The following is a 14,034-nucleotide window of genomic DNA, read 5'->3' as shown; positions in this document are numbered from 1 at the left end:
CTCCAAGTCAAAAAAAAAAAAAAAAATGTGAAAATTAGCCAGGCATCTGTCCAAAACTAAAGATGACTTAAAAAGAAATTGTCTCAAATTTTTTAATTAATAAAAGGCATAAGAGGTAAGTGTCTTTGAAAACTTGTTCCATAAACTTTTATCAAATTATAAAGCATCTTATCTTCACAAGCAATAACCAAAATCAAAGTCCAGACTGGCCCCAATTGTGTCAGTGGTTTTATTTGTACCTTCCTGAAAGACCGGACTTGCAGCAGGGGTTTTTTTTAGTTTCAACAATCAGTATTTTCCTAAAATAAAGAGAATGTGTGAGTATAGAAAAGGCCTTCCTCAGGCTTTTTTTTTAAAGTCACTTTTCCTGTTCACTGATATTAGAAAGTTTGCATGTCACATTTTTATTTCAGCAAAGAGAAAATGTGATTTTTAAATGAACAAAACACATTTCTGTGCAGTAGAAATGGTGCTGTTAACTTCTCCTCATGTTAAAAAGATAAACAGCAGGATTAACTGTTTACTTTGGGAGCGCAGAGGCTGGTTGTTTTTTGAGGAGAAGAACACAATGTCCTGCTGTCTCTGGTTTCCCGTCCATCCTCGGAGGCGGCGAGGCCCTCCGCCCCTTCCCCACCCCCCGCCTCCCCCCGCCCCTCCCTCTTTCGGTCCAAACCCTCTTCTCTTCCCCTGTGCTCCCTTTCATTTTTTCTCACTTGTTTTATTTTCTCACTTCCTCCTCCAGTTTACTCTGTTTTTTCCCCCCCCCCGGGCTGAGGGTTCCTAAGAGATTTTGAAGTGGAGAGAAAGGTCCTTGTTGATCTTTAGAGGCTGCTTAAGTTGACAGTGACCTAGAATGAAACAGCCGGGCCTGACTCCGATTCCGGGAATTCTTGGTGGACTGCTAAGAACTGCTCCCATAACTTCTGTAAACATCCCACATGGTCACTTAATCTCCTCTCTCAGCACACATGCGTGCGCAGACACACACGTCTGCTGTCTCTCCTGCCCTCCCTCACTCATGCAGCTATGAAACTGAGCCAGTGAATGAAAGGGAAAACACATACTTTTGAAGTGCGGCGGCGGGGGGGGGGGGGGTCAAAACTTAAAAGAGAAATCAAATTGTACTCCTAAGACTTCCCCTACAAATCAACAGTTGTTTTCCTTATTCCCTGCAATGTGTTCTGTTGCTTTTACAGATAAACAAGACATGTTATTTTTAGAATTTTTGAAATATTAATTGGCGTGATGTGACATTAAGCTAGTGGGAGAAGGGGAAAAAAGAGATGCTTTTAAAGACATGTATGAACTCCATAAGGACTTGTCTATACTTTCAGCATGCTATGACTGTGATTGAACTGTGTGTTGTTTTCTGTTGCTGGGAATGCACTGTGGAACGTGGTTCCGTTGGCACCAGCTTTAGTCTGCTCTTCCAATATGGTCAGGCCTTGCCCTCGTGACACGCACCGAAGTCCTATGGATGACCCCAGATGGCTGAAACAGCGGCAGTTCCGTGGCGATGCAGTTCCTCTGAAACTGCTGCCTTGCTTTCCCAGCTGAGAGGGCGGGCGTGGCTGCCTGGGCCGGGCGAGCTGCAGACCCTTGTGACCTCACCAGGATGGAGCTTCGCCGCACAGAGCAAAACTGCAGTGGCTGAGCTACGAGGTCAGCGTTGTAAGGCCAGCCACAGGCCGGCTTCCTGTGTGCTGACCTCCTCTGCGCGATGGCGACCCTGAACCCTCAGGCCCCTTCCCCGGAGCCCCCTCCCACAGGGCCCCCCTTTTAGGGAGACACAGACACCCTGCTTCCAGACTTAGGAGAGCTGGCCTCGAGGCGAGAAAGCATGTTTCCTTGCCACTTACCTACACCTGTAACAATGTGAATTGGCCCGGCAGGTGAAGGAAACTAAGAGTCTGAGCCCAGAGATGTGCAGGCGCTTAGCCAGGTGCGAGGCAAATTCCGTTACTGGATCTCATGGGTGCGAGGGCCAAGCTCCACGCGCCCACGTTATCCGTCATCGAGTGGTGCCCCCTCCCCTGCACTGCAGACTTGCAGTCGAGAACGTGGGGGCCGCTTGGGGAAGGGTCCGCGTTTGAGGTGTGAGAAACGCCGTGATCTTCAGTATCAAGTAAATGGAGCTCACTGGCCAGACTGGTATTCTGAGAACTGTTGAATGGTGACCTCTCTGCCTTGTGGAGTCAGTGCAGCTCTGAGGCTCTTGCTCTCACTACTGACATCCTGCTTCCCCCGTGAGCCATTTTCTGCTGTTCTATGCACCTGCCTAAGTTCATCACTGCCCAAAACAGCAGCATCCCTCACGTGGTGCCGGAGACCCGCCAGCTGTGCTCAGGGCTGTTCGGGGCATAAGAGTCACCTGCAGGCCGGGCCTCAGCTCCCAGCCACTCGCGGCAGAGTCTGTGTCACCAAGGCGCATGTCCGCCTTGCCCAGTGGGCATCTGTGGCAGAACAGCAAAAGGACGTCTCAGCCTGTTTCCCAAAGCAGAAGCTCCGATTTAGGAAAACCAGTCCGTCACAGAGCTTTAAAATGTAGGAACCCCCTTCTTGTGGCTTGGCTGGCCGTTAGTACACGGCATCTGAGCTTCCTGTGATTGTTGCTGGCGTCGACTGGTTGTCCACACATGGGGACAGTGTCTGCTCTGTAAACTGCTGCTGCTTCCTGAGCTGCAGCCTCCTGCGTGGACGTGCACATTTGTCGTCTCCCTCAGGCTGAAACCGTGGAAACCGTCTCTGGAGAATCGCCCTTGTCGTATAAAAGGGCACCCCGCCCAGAGAGCTTCCAGGGCTTGGACCAGGGCCAAGGACCCTCGCTGGGCCAGGACCCTCACTGCTTTGCTGGCCTGTTCTGAACCGAGTCCTTATGGCGCAGCTGGCCTTCCGGCCCTGGGTAGTTTGGGCCCGGTCCCTGCTGCACCCTGACTTCCCTGACTCAAGTCGCCGGGCCAGCCTCTGGACCCCATGGCTCCTCTGTTCTCTGACATGAGACCCTCGTCCACTGCCTGTTCCCGAGGCTACTCTTGCTTCCCAGCAGCCACCCACCTCCTGGGAGCCTTGGCGAGCGCAGGCTGCCTCCGTCACTCCGTCCTTGTCGGCGACCGCTTTCCTTCTCTGCCTTGGAGCGCTCCACTTGTGCCCTCCCACATGTTGCCTGAGGCCAAAGAGGCACAGAAGATGGCCGCGCGTGAGGGTGAAGGGGAGGGCGCAGGGTGCTGGACAAGCCCATGCCTCTTTGGGGCCACAGTTTCCACGGGTGCTACTCAGTGCCACCAGGATTGCAGGTTTCTCAAGAGAATGAGACATTTGAATTTTGCTTAAAGGCTTCCAGTTTTTGGTTTTAGCTGCTGATTGTTAAAAACTTCAGTTATCAGCCAGATGCCATGGCTCACACCTGTAAACCCAGCAATTTAGGAAGCGGAGGCAAGAGGATTACCTGAGCTCGGGTTTCAAGACCAGCCTGAGCAACGTGGCAAAACCTCGTCTCTACAATACATCAAAAAATCAGCCCGGAATGGCGGCACATGCCTGTTGTTCCAGCTACTTGGATACTTGGAAGGCAGAGGCAGAAGGATCGCTGGAGCCCAGCACGTCGAGGCTGTGGTGACCGTGAGCGCGCCGCTGCACTCCAACTTGGGCGACAGAGTGAGACACCAACTGAAAAAAACCGAGCAAACAAACCAAAAAAACCTTCAGTTATCAGCCAGTGAACACACCACTTGCAGATTCACTCCTTCCTGTCGGGCGTTTGTCATGCATTAGAGTAATGGACTCCCACCAGGTCTAAGAAGACACTTAAATTTCTCTCTCCAAGCCACCCTTCACCCTGCCCCAAGAGTTACATTTCTGAAACAAAACTGTTATCAGGACATCCTCTTACCTCGTGCCTTGGAGTGGCACCCCCTCTCATGGGTGGCCGGAGCCCAGGTACAGACACACAGCACCCTGGTCCTCCAGCCAGGTCAGCCTCCTTCCGTAGGCTCCTTGCCACCCTTCTCTGTGCAGGTGTCAGCCACACCCAGCCACGGACGGGCCTCTCCCTCCCTCTCCCCATGTCGCTCTTTCCCTCCCCAGCATCATCACTCCTTCGTTTTCAAATGCTTCTCCAGTGTTAATTTTTGTACAAAGAAAACCTTTTTACTGTTAAAAGCAATGCATTGGAATTCCCAAATATTAGATAGTCTTTCCCCTTATGCCTGCTTTCTCCTATTGCCATGGTCTGAATGTTGAAGTCACCCCCTACGTGATGGCATTAGGAGGTGAGACCTTTGGGGGTGATTAGGTCATAAGGGTAGAGCCCTCATGAGTAGGACCAGGGCCCTTGCAAAAGATGCCCAATGGGTTAATTGCCCACGGCTGGTAATAGTAACGATAATTTTAAAAATTAAAAAAGAATGTCCAGGAGAAATCCCTTGGTCCTTCTACCCTGGAAGGTTGCATAGAAAGGACAGATGTCTGAAGAAGCAGGCCTTCCCCGGATGCCAGATTCTGCCCAGTGCCTTGACCTAGGGCTTCACAGCCTCCAGAACTGTGAGATAAATTCCTGTTGTTCGTGACCCACCCAGTCTGTAGTATTGTTATAGCAGCTCAAATGGATTAAAACACCTATCATAGCCGGACTCGGTGGCTCAGCCTGTAATCCCGCGCCTTTGATAGGCTGAGGTGACTGGATTGCCTGAGCCCACGGGTTCAAGACCCGCCCGGGCAACTTGGTGAGACCTCGTCTCTACAATAAATCAAAAAATCAGCCGAGCGTGGTAGCGCATGCCTGTAATTCCGGCTACTCGGAAGGTTGAGGCGGAAGGATTGCTGGAGCCCAGCAGGTTGAGGCTGCGGTGGCCGGGAGCGGCCACTGTGCTCCAGTCTGGGCGACCGAGTGAGACTCCAACTCAAAAAAAAAACACCTATCATTCCCACTTACTGTCTCCCAGCCTGCTTTTTCTTAAACTTAGGAAAGTTATTTCCCATGTTAGGGTTTCATACATGCTGTGTTCTGTTTCTCTGTTGTCAGTGCTCTTCTCTCAGACTTTTTGCAGGGCACGCTGCTTCTCTTTCTTCGGGCTCAGCTTAGATCAATTCCTTTAAGAAACCACTCTTGGCTGGGTGTGGTGGCTCAAGCCTGTAATCCCACTACTTTGGGAGGCCGAAGTGAGGGGATTACCTCAGTCCACAGGTTCGAGAACAGCCTGGGCAGCTTGATGAGACCTCGTCTCTACAGTAAAACAGAAACATTAGCCTGGCATGGCAGCTCGCACCTGTAGTTCAGGCTACTTGGAAGGCTGAGGTGGAAGGATCGCCGGAGCCCAGCAGGTCGAGGCTGGGGTAGCTGTGAGCGTGCCACTGCACTCCAGCCTGGGCAACAGAGTGAGACTCCAACTCAAAAAAAAAAAAGAAGCAGCCATTCCTGGCCACCTTGGCTAGACATCCTACCCAGCACCCCAGCATTGTCTCTCACAGCACTTCATTTCCTTTAGTACTCACACAGTTTGTAATTGCACATGTGTCTGTGTGTCCAGGTTTCTCTCACCGAGGAGGACAAAGGGCAGGGATGTTTACCCACTGCCGCGTAGACTGCCCTCGCAGATGGCCTGGCCAAGAGGCGGTCCTGCTCTACTTGGGACCCAGATGGACTGTTGATTTCTTAGACACCCCCAAAAGGCCAAGGCACTACTGTTTTGGAGCACGGTGACAAACCCCCAAGGGCTTTTACTATTAAGAACCTTGTGATGCTTGTTTCATGGCTGTGTGGCCCTCCCTGCCTCGCTGCATCCGTTGTGGTTCCATTGCCTGGCTCGGTACTTTGCACTTGGCTCATCTGATGTGCTCAAGCAAACCGAGGGGCCTCAAGGAGAAAGGAAGAAGGCTGAGTGCAGTGGCTCATGCCTATAATCCCAGCAGTTGGGAGGCCGAGGGGAGAGGATTGCCCGAGCCCAGAGTTCAAGACCAGCCTGGGCAACTTAGTGAGAGCTCGTCTCTACAATAATCCAAAAAATTAGCTGGACGTGTTGGCATGTGCCTGTAGTTCCAGCTACTTGGAAGGCTGAGGCGGAAGGATCGCCGGAGCCCAGCAGGTCTAGGCTTTGGCGGCCATGAGCGTGCCACTGCACTCCAGCCTGGACAACAGAATGAGACTTCAACTCAAAAAAAAAAAAAAAAGAGAGAACAACTCACACTTAAGTATACAAATTCTGAATGGGTAATTTCCAAATAGTTCCCAAACTACAAGGGTAAAGAGCCATTATGTTTTCTCACATGATACATGCTAAGCATCCAGACGGTCTTCATTCCCAATGAAAGTCAACCAAAGAAGCAAATAGAAGACTAGCTTTCAGAATAGCAGAGGGCAGACCCTGTGGACTCTCTCCCCTACAAACATTTAACTGGAGAAGATTATAAACGACAAGCATTTACCGACTCTGGAAATTGTCCTAAGGGCACACAGCAAATGGAGAAACACTCCATGAATGGAATCAAGAAAATCTAGCAAGTCTCTATAAGAACAACAGGTCTATGGCCTGTGAGCCGTGGAGCCTCACCCACGCCCTCCAGACTCATGGAGACTAACCCAGAGCTCTACTCCGGGAAGTGCAGTCGAGAACTGGCCCTCTCTCCCCCCAGCGCCCAGTCCTGGGTTCCATTCCACCCTGGGGTGGCCAGCCACACACTTCTTTCGTCACCTACCAAGTGTGGCAGGCCGAGAATACTGACCTGATTTTCCCACCCCGCTCCCCCAAAGGTTAGTGGCTCCAAACAGGGAGACAAGCCCAGAAAACTATCACCACCACCCCACAGCATCCACTCTAAAAGGGTTATCACTCCAAGGGAGGAAGCCACTCCCTCTGCCCCCAGCTGCTGTGAAGTGGCTCAGAGCTTCTGCCTGGGGGAGGCGGGTTTTAAGGAAAAAGAAGCCAGTGCTGCCTAAGGGGGCTGACTTTACTTGCAAGAGAGCCCCAAATCCCACACCCAGAGATACTGTTGAAAATAATGGGGTTCTCCGTGGAGAGCAATTCAGAAAGCACTTGCAGCTTCCAGATGCAGTAGCAGTGAGCACAGAGAGTCAGAGAAAAAAAAAAGCACCAGGAAGAACCCTCCTGGGATCACAGTCAAACCTTGGGATCAGGAAGGCTGTGTACTCTGCTGTACCCAAGCAGAGCAGCCCACAGGAAAGTAATGAAAGAGATCAGTCACGAAAGAGTGAAGGCTTCACTGTCACCTCCAGCACCACTTCTGAGCACACTGGATGAACAGTAAGCTAGGGGCAACCCCTGGGAAGCTAGGACTTTAAATGAAATGACACACATCCTTGGTGATACAGCATGCCCTAGGCCACACCCTCACAGGAGCAATTGGAGAGGCAAAATCCAAGCCCTCCCTGAAGGAGAAGAGAGGGCAAAAACCAAACTTCTTACGCTGTGTTAGCAGTCTCCGAGCCACACACAGCCATGGTAGAGTCACAGCCTGAGTGGCTTTAAGCACAACCTTTTATGAGAGGCTAATGCTGACCTAAAGGCAACTCATAGGAAAATATGTGAAAAGATTAAAAACAAGCCAAAAAACAACTGGATAAACTACCATTCAAATACAACATCATCAAAATCCATGGTGGAGAGGAATCCATTTCGAGTTTGCTATAATATATTATCAGAAATGCCCAGTTCTCAAGCATAATTGCAAGTTATGAAAAATAACAGGAATATGTAACCCATATACAGGAAAAACAAACAAAAAGCAAGCAATATAAACTATTTTTGGAGAGACCCAAATGTTGGCCTTAGCAGACTGACAGAGATTTCAAAGTAGCCATTATAAATATGTTCAAAGGCCTAAAGGAAACCATGTCTAAAGAATCAGCAGGCAGCCGGGCTCGGTGGCTCAGCCTGTCATCCCGCGCCTCTGGGAGGCTGAGGTGAGTGGATTGCCTGAGCCCGCAGGTTCGAGACCTCCCTGGGCAATTTGGTGAGACCTCATCTCTACAATAAATCAAAAAATTAGCTGGGTGTGGTAGCGCGCGCCTGTAGTTCCAGCTACTCAGAAGGCTGAGGCAGAAGGATCGCCGGAGCCCAGCAGGTCGAGGCTGCAGTGGCTGGTAGCGGCCACTGCACTCCAGTCTGGGTGGCAGAGTGAGACTCCAACTCAAAAAAAAAAAGAAAATCAACGGGCCTTTCCTCCACTTCCTGTTCAGCACGAGTGGCGCAAGGTGAGGTTTGCAGATGCCAAGTTTTCTATTTTCATCCGGTATACACCCCTACTGCAGAGATGGTCAGTGTACCTAAAACCCTAAGAACTTTTTGCCAGATGTATGGCAGGCACCAGCCTCACAAAGTGACACAGCATAAGAAGGGCAAGGAGTCTCTGTATGCCCAGGGGAAGAAACGCTGTGATCGGAAGCAGAGTGGCTGTGGTGAGCAGACAAAGCCAGTTTTTCCAGAAGAAGGCCAAAACTACAAGGAAGATTGTACTAAGGCTGGAATGTGTTGAGCCTAACTGCAGATCCAATTGAGAGATGCAAGCGTTTTGAACTGGGAGGAGATAAGCAGAGAAAGGGCCAAGTGATTCAATTCTGAAGTTTGGGATTTTTTTTTTTTTTTTTTTAGTTTTGAGGGGTAAATGTTAAAGCTATAGAAATATTGCTTGTAGGAAAATAAATACGGTGATATTTTTACTCAAAAAAAGAATTAATGGATAGTATGATGACAATGTTTAATCAAATAGTGTAAATAAAAAGGTACAAACTGCCAGGCACGGTGGCTCACACCTATATAATCCCAGCACTTTGGGAGGCCAAGGTGAGAGGATTGCATGACCCCAAGGGTTCGAGACCAGCCTGGGCAAATTGGTGAGACCTCATCTCTACAACAAATTGAAAAACTAACTGGGCGTGTAGTTCCAGATACTTGGAAGGCTGAAGCGGAAGGATCGCCTGAGCCTAGCAGGTCGAGGCTGCGGTGGCCGTGAGCATGCCAGTGCACCCCAGCCTGGGCGATAGAGTGAGACTCCAACTCAAAAAAAAGAGATGAAAACTATAAAAAAAAACCAAATGGAAATTCTGGAACTGAAAAGAACAGTAACTAAAATGAAAAATTCACCAGAGGAGCTAAACAGTAGACTTGAGATGGCAGAAGAATGAAGTAGTGAACTTGTAATTAGGGTAATCAAGATCGTGCAGTCTGAAGGAGAGAGAGAAAAAAGAATGAAGAAACAAAACAGAACTTCATAGATGTGGGGTGTGGGGCCTATAATCCCAGCACTTTGGGAAGTCGAGGCAGGAGGATTGCTTGAACCCAGTCTAGGCAACATAGCAAGACCTTATATCCTCAGAAAATCAAAAAATTAGCTGGGCATGATGGCACATGCCTGAAGTCCCAGCAACTCAGGAAGCTGAGGTGGGAGGACTGCCTGAGCTCAGGAGGTTGAGGCTGTGATCATGCCACTGCAGTCCAGCCCAGATGACAGTGAGACTATGACTCAGAACAAAAAACTGTTGGAAGAAACAAGTTACTTACTTCACATTTTTTTTAACCTAGGCAACTCAACTTTTCCTTTTTGTGGAAATCAAAGGCCAGAGTTGTTTGCTTTGAAGTATTCTAGCCTTTTAATCATTTGCACCAGACTTATTAGCCACAGAACCCTAATTTTTAGATAAAATTTCATTTTCTTCAGTCACAGACTCATGAGAAATGAGTATATAACTGTCTCATAACCACAACAAATTAAATAACATACATATCTGTGGAAATATTGAGACTAATTATCTTAAGATAGATGGTCCATTCTAGCAGGTATTATTGCTAAATATTGTGTATATACAGTGTGCAGACCTAAAATCATGTGTTTGTATGTCAGGTGACCACTCAGGGATTTCCTAGTGTTCTTAGGTACACAATACCATATTTTCGTGTGTATTTACGTTGAAAGTGGGATGGTAGATGGTGGAGGCTCAGAAGGTGACATGCGGACAGGGAATAGATGATGAGATTGAACATGGTCATGATTATATGGGGCTTTGCTATGCTAAAACACATTTTAGAAGTATTGCTGACATTTTAGTGATAGTGATGATTTTTGAAGAACACATATTAACACTTTGTGAATACTCATGTTTGATAAAACATAATTTCGAAAAGTTTTAAATTCACTCAAGCTGTGGTTTTCCTGGTGTTACTTATCACTTTTTGTTTACTAGTCTTTGAAAGGTTGATTGTCCAAACATTAAATATTCATTGTTTCCAGTTCCTCTAGTTGTTTTGCCTTTAGACTGTGCTGTCCAATGGAGAGTAGTCACTAGCCACCCGTGGTTATTTATGTTTAAACTAATTAAAATTAAATCCAATTAAAAATTCAGCTCCTTAGTGATATTCGCCATAAATGCTCAGTAGCCTCATATGGCTAGATATTTATGGCACATAGTCTTCTGCATTGACTCCATTTTATTTTTACCGTTTTCTTACTTAATATTGTATGGTGTTAGACAAGATAGTAAACCTTTCTGATCTTCAGTCTTTTATGTGCTAGATAAGGACAATAGCCTGGATCTTACAGACCTTTTCAGGATAAGATAATGCAAATAGAACAGGATCTGGTACTAACCAACTGCTGTCAAGGTGATGAATCTGTAACCCAAGATAATGAATAACATTAATGTAAGTTTAACCTTCTAATTTGTGGGGTAATCTGGTATGCAGCAATATATAACTAATACAGTAACTGATGGAAATCAAGCAAAATTAGCAAAGATACAGATTTGAAAAACAACTAACTTACTTACAGGTCATATACAGAACCCTCTGCCTTCCCATTAAAGCATATATATTCTTCTCGCCGGAAACTTTCACAACAATTGTTTTTGTACTAGGTCATTTAGCAAATCTCTACAGATTTTTGAAAATCATTTTTAGAAAACACATTCTATCACCTTAGTGCAATTTAAATTAGAGTTGATGACAAGTACATGTTATTTTTAATCCTTTTGTAAAATTTTAAAAATACTTCCAAATAACTCTTGGATCAAGGAAGAAACAATAATGGGCATTTAAAATACCTACAACTGATTTAAAAAATCAAAATTTATGTGATGCTATTAATTTGGTCGTTAGAATAAGTTGTAGTCTAAATAGCTCAATTTTGAAAAGAAGAAAGGGGCCAGGTACAGTGGCTCAAACCTATAATCCCAGCACTTTGGGAGGCCCAGGCGGGAGAAGTGCTTGAGCCCTGGAGTTTGAGACCACTCTAGGCAACATAGGGAGACCTCATCTCTACCAAGAAAAAATAATTATGTGGATATGGTGGTGCACACCTATAATCCCAGCTACTCAGGAGGCTAAGGTGTAAGGATCACTGGAGCTCAGAGGGTTGAGATTGCTGTCAGCTTTGATCATACCACTCCCATGGAGACCTTGACTCAAGAAAATAAAAACAAAAAGAAGAAAGCCTCAAAATTAATGAGCTAAGCCTCCAACATAAGAAATAGGAAAAGGACAATAGAATAAATTCAAAGAAAATGAAAGGGAAAAGATTATAAATCTAAGAATAGAAATTAATCACATAAACCAAGGAGCAGTACATTTACAAAGCCAAGAGTTGTTTCTTTGAAATCATCAATAGCAATTCTATGGTAAAATTGATAAAGAAAAGAGAAGATAAAATAAGTAGTCAAAAGTGAGAATAGGGGCATCAGGGATTGGAAACCTGGTAAAATGTGCTTGCTTCAGCCGCATGTGCATTAAAGTTTGACTGGAACACAGAAGGTGAGCACAGCCCCCGTGCAAGGAGAGCAGGCGAATTCGCCAAGGGTTTCATATTGGGGGTAAATGGAGTAATTTCGTATTTTTGAAAATAAGAAACAGTGAGAGACTATGATAGCATCTTTATGCTAATAAGTTTGAAACCATAGACAAAATGGAAAAATCCTTAGAAAAGCATATCACCAAAATATCTTAAGAAAAAAGTAGAAAACTCAAGTACTTCAATTATCATCAGAGACATTGAGTTGGTCCTCTCAGAAAAAAAGAATAAAGTCGAATGATTTTATTACCGAATTTGTCCACACTGTCAAAACACAGATCATGCAAGTCTTATATTTCAAGATTTTTCAAAGAAAAAAACCATAATCTTTACCAATTTATTCTATGAAACTGACATAAATGATCTTGATACCAAAACTAGTATGAGAAATGAAATTAAAGGCCAATATATAATTTGTGAGCATAGGTACAAAAATCTTAAACAAAACATAGCAAATAGGATCTTGGCTCTCCGTCAGGAGTGAAAAGTCATGCTTGGAAAGAAGTTGTGATTGTCATTTACCACATTAACAAGTTAAAGGGAGGAAACATATCATCATTTCAATTAAAATGTATTTGATAAGACCCAACACCCATTTGTGATAAAAGAAATTCCTCAGCAAATTAGGAATCCCTAATAGATAAAGGATATCTTTTTTTAAAAAAACTCACTATAGCAAACATTCTTGACCGTAAAACATTAAAAGCGTTTTCTTCAAAATCAAGAACAAGATAAGGATACCCAAAGTCACTAGCTTCCTAAAAGGCAGTCAGAAAAGAAAATAACCGAAAGGCATAAAGATTGAAAAGGATGGGGTATGGGGGCTCACACCTGTAATCCCAGCACTGTGGGAGGCCGAGATGAGAGGATTGCCTGAACCCAGGGGTTCGAGACAACGTGGTAAGACTTCATCTCTACAATAAATCAAGAAATTAGCGGGCATGGTGGGGCGCATCTGTAGTTTCAGCTACTTGGAAGGCTGAGGTGGAAGGATCACCTGAGCCCTGCAGGTTGAGGCCACGGTGGCCATGAGTGTGCCATTGCTCTCCAGCCTGAATGACAGTGAGACTCCGACTCATAAAACAGAAAAGATTGGAAAAGAAGAAGCAAAATTGGAACTATGAAATAACATTAAAGTCCATTTAAAGGATTACAAATAATAAAGTTGAGTAAGATAGATGGATTATAAAATATCAATATACAAGTGAGTTGTACATCCGTATACCAGCAACACAGAACACACAAAAATATTATTTAAAATAGCACACAAATCATAGACAATCTAGGCATGGATCTAATAAAATACGAACAAAAGCTATACGGAGAAAATTATAAAACTTTATTATAAAAATTGACCTCAGAACACCACCAAGGACAGATTTATCTACCGGTCACTGTGCCAAGTCCTATGTCATGTGAATCACTTTAATGTTTACAACAGCCCTCTAAATTAAGTTCTCTTATTCCCATGTTAGAATGAATAACTGCGAGCTCGTACAGGTCAGCAACTTTGGCAAGATCCAGAGTTACTGACGTGACGCTGCCCCCCTGGGAAGCCACTTGTGTTCCACTGAGTGCGATATAATTTATGGGAAGTGTCTGGCGGTTCAAGACAAACAGGTCGGCCGTGGTCTGCTCAGACCTGCCACGCTAGCGCTGATTTCAGAAGCTAGGGTTCCACCGAGCAGGAAGTCTTGGCAAGCGGGCGGAATTCCGTGTGGGCCGCTGATGAGCGCGCTCCGGTTTGGGCAGTCTGTGGAATGCGGTTCCGGTCCAGCGGAACCAGCGGGGACGCGGGCCGCACCTCGGGCAGCCGGCGTGCCCCCGAGCCGCGCGGCGAGAGCAGCCCGGCGCGAAGCGGCTGCGGCCGGGCGTGACCCAAACCAAGAGACGGGGCGGGAGGCCTAGCTCGCCTCTTGGCTGAGGGAGCCGACGAGAGCGCCGTCCTTGATACTGGAGAAAGGGAACTTTCGGGCAGACCCAAGAGTGCAGCCATTTCCCGCTCTCCCTTTTCTTTTCTTTTCTTTTCTTTTTTTTGAGTTGGAGTCTCCCTCGGTCGCCCAGACTGGGGTGCGGTGTCCGCTCCGGCCCCCGCAGCCTTGACTCGCTGGGCTCCCGCCATCCTTCCGCCTCAGTTTCCCAAGTAGCTGGAACTACAGGCGCGCGCTACCACGCCGGCTAATTTATTTTTTCTAATTGTAGAGATGAGGTCTCGCCAAGTTGCCCAGGCGGGTCTCGAACCGC

General features: G+C 46.5%; 1 protein-coding gene and 1 pseudogene across 1 annotated transcript in view; both read left to right on the top strand.

Moving 5' to 3' along the window:
- The window catches only part of LOC103252667 (DNA repair-scaffolding protein-like), a 74,845-nt gene that overhangs the window by 9,477 nt on the left and 51,334 nt on the right, over positions 1-14,034 (top strand). The window lies entirely within an intron of this gene.
- On the top strand, positions 8,266-8,573 carry LOC110594933 (annotated as a pseudogene).

This window comes from Carlito syrichta, unplaced genomic scaffold (genome assembly GCF_000164805.1).
Source record: "Carlito syrichta isolate Samal-C Ts95f unplaced genomic scaffold, Tarsius_syrichta-2.0.1 Scaffold169240, whole genome shotgun sequence".
Classification (NCBI taxonomy): domain Eukaryota; kingdom Metazoa; phylum Chordata; class Mammalia; order Primates; family Tarsiidae; genus Carlito; species Carlito syrichta.
The sequence above is the reverse complement of the archived record's forward strand: the minus strand, read 5'-3'. Positions and strand labels throughout refer to the sequence as shown.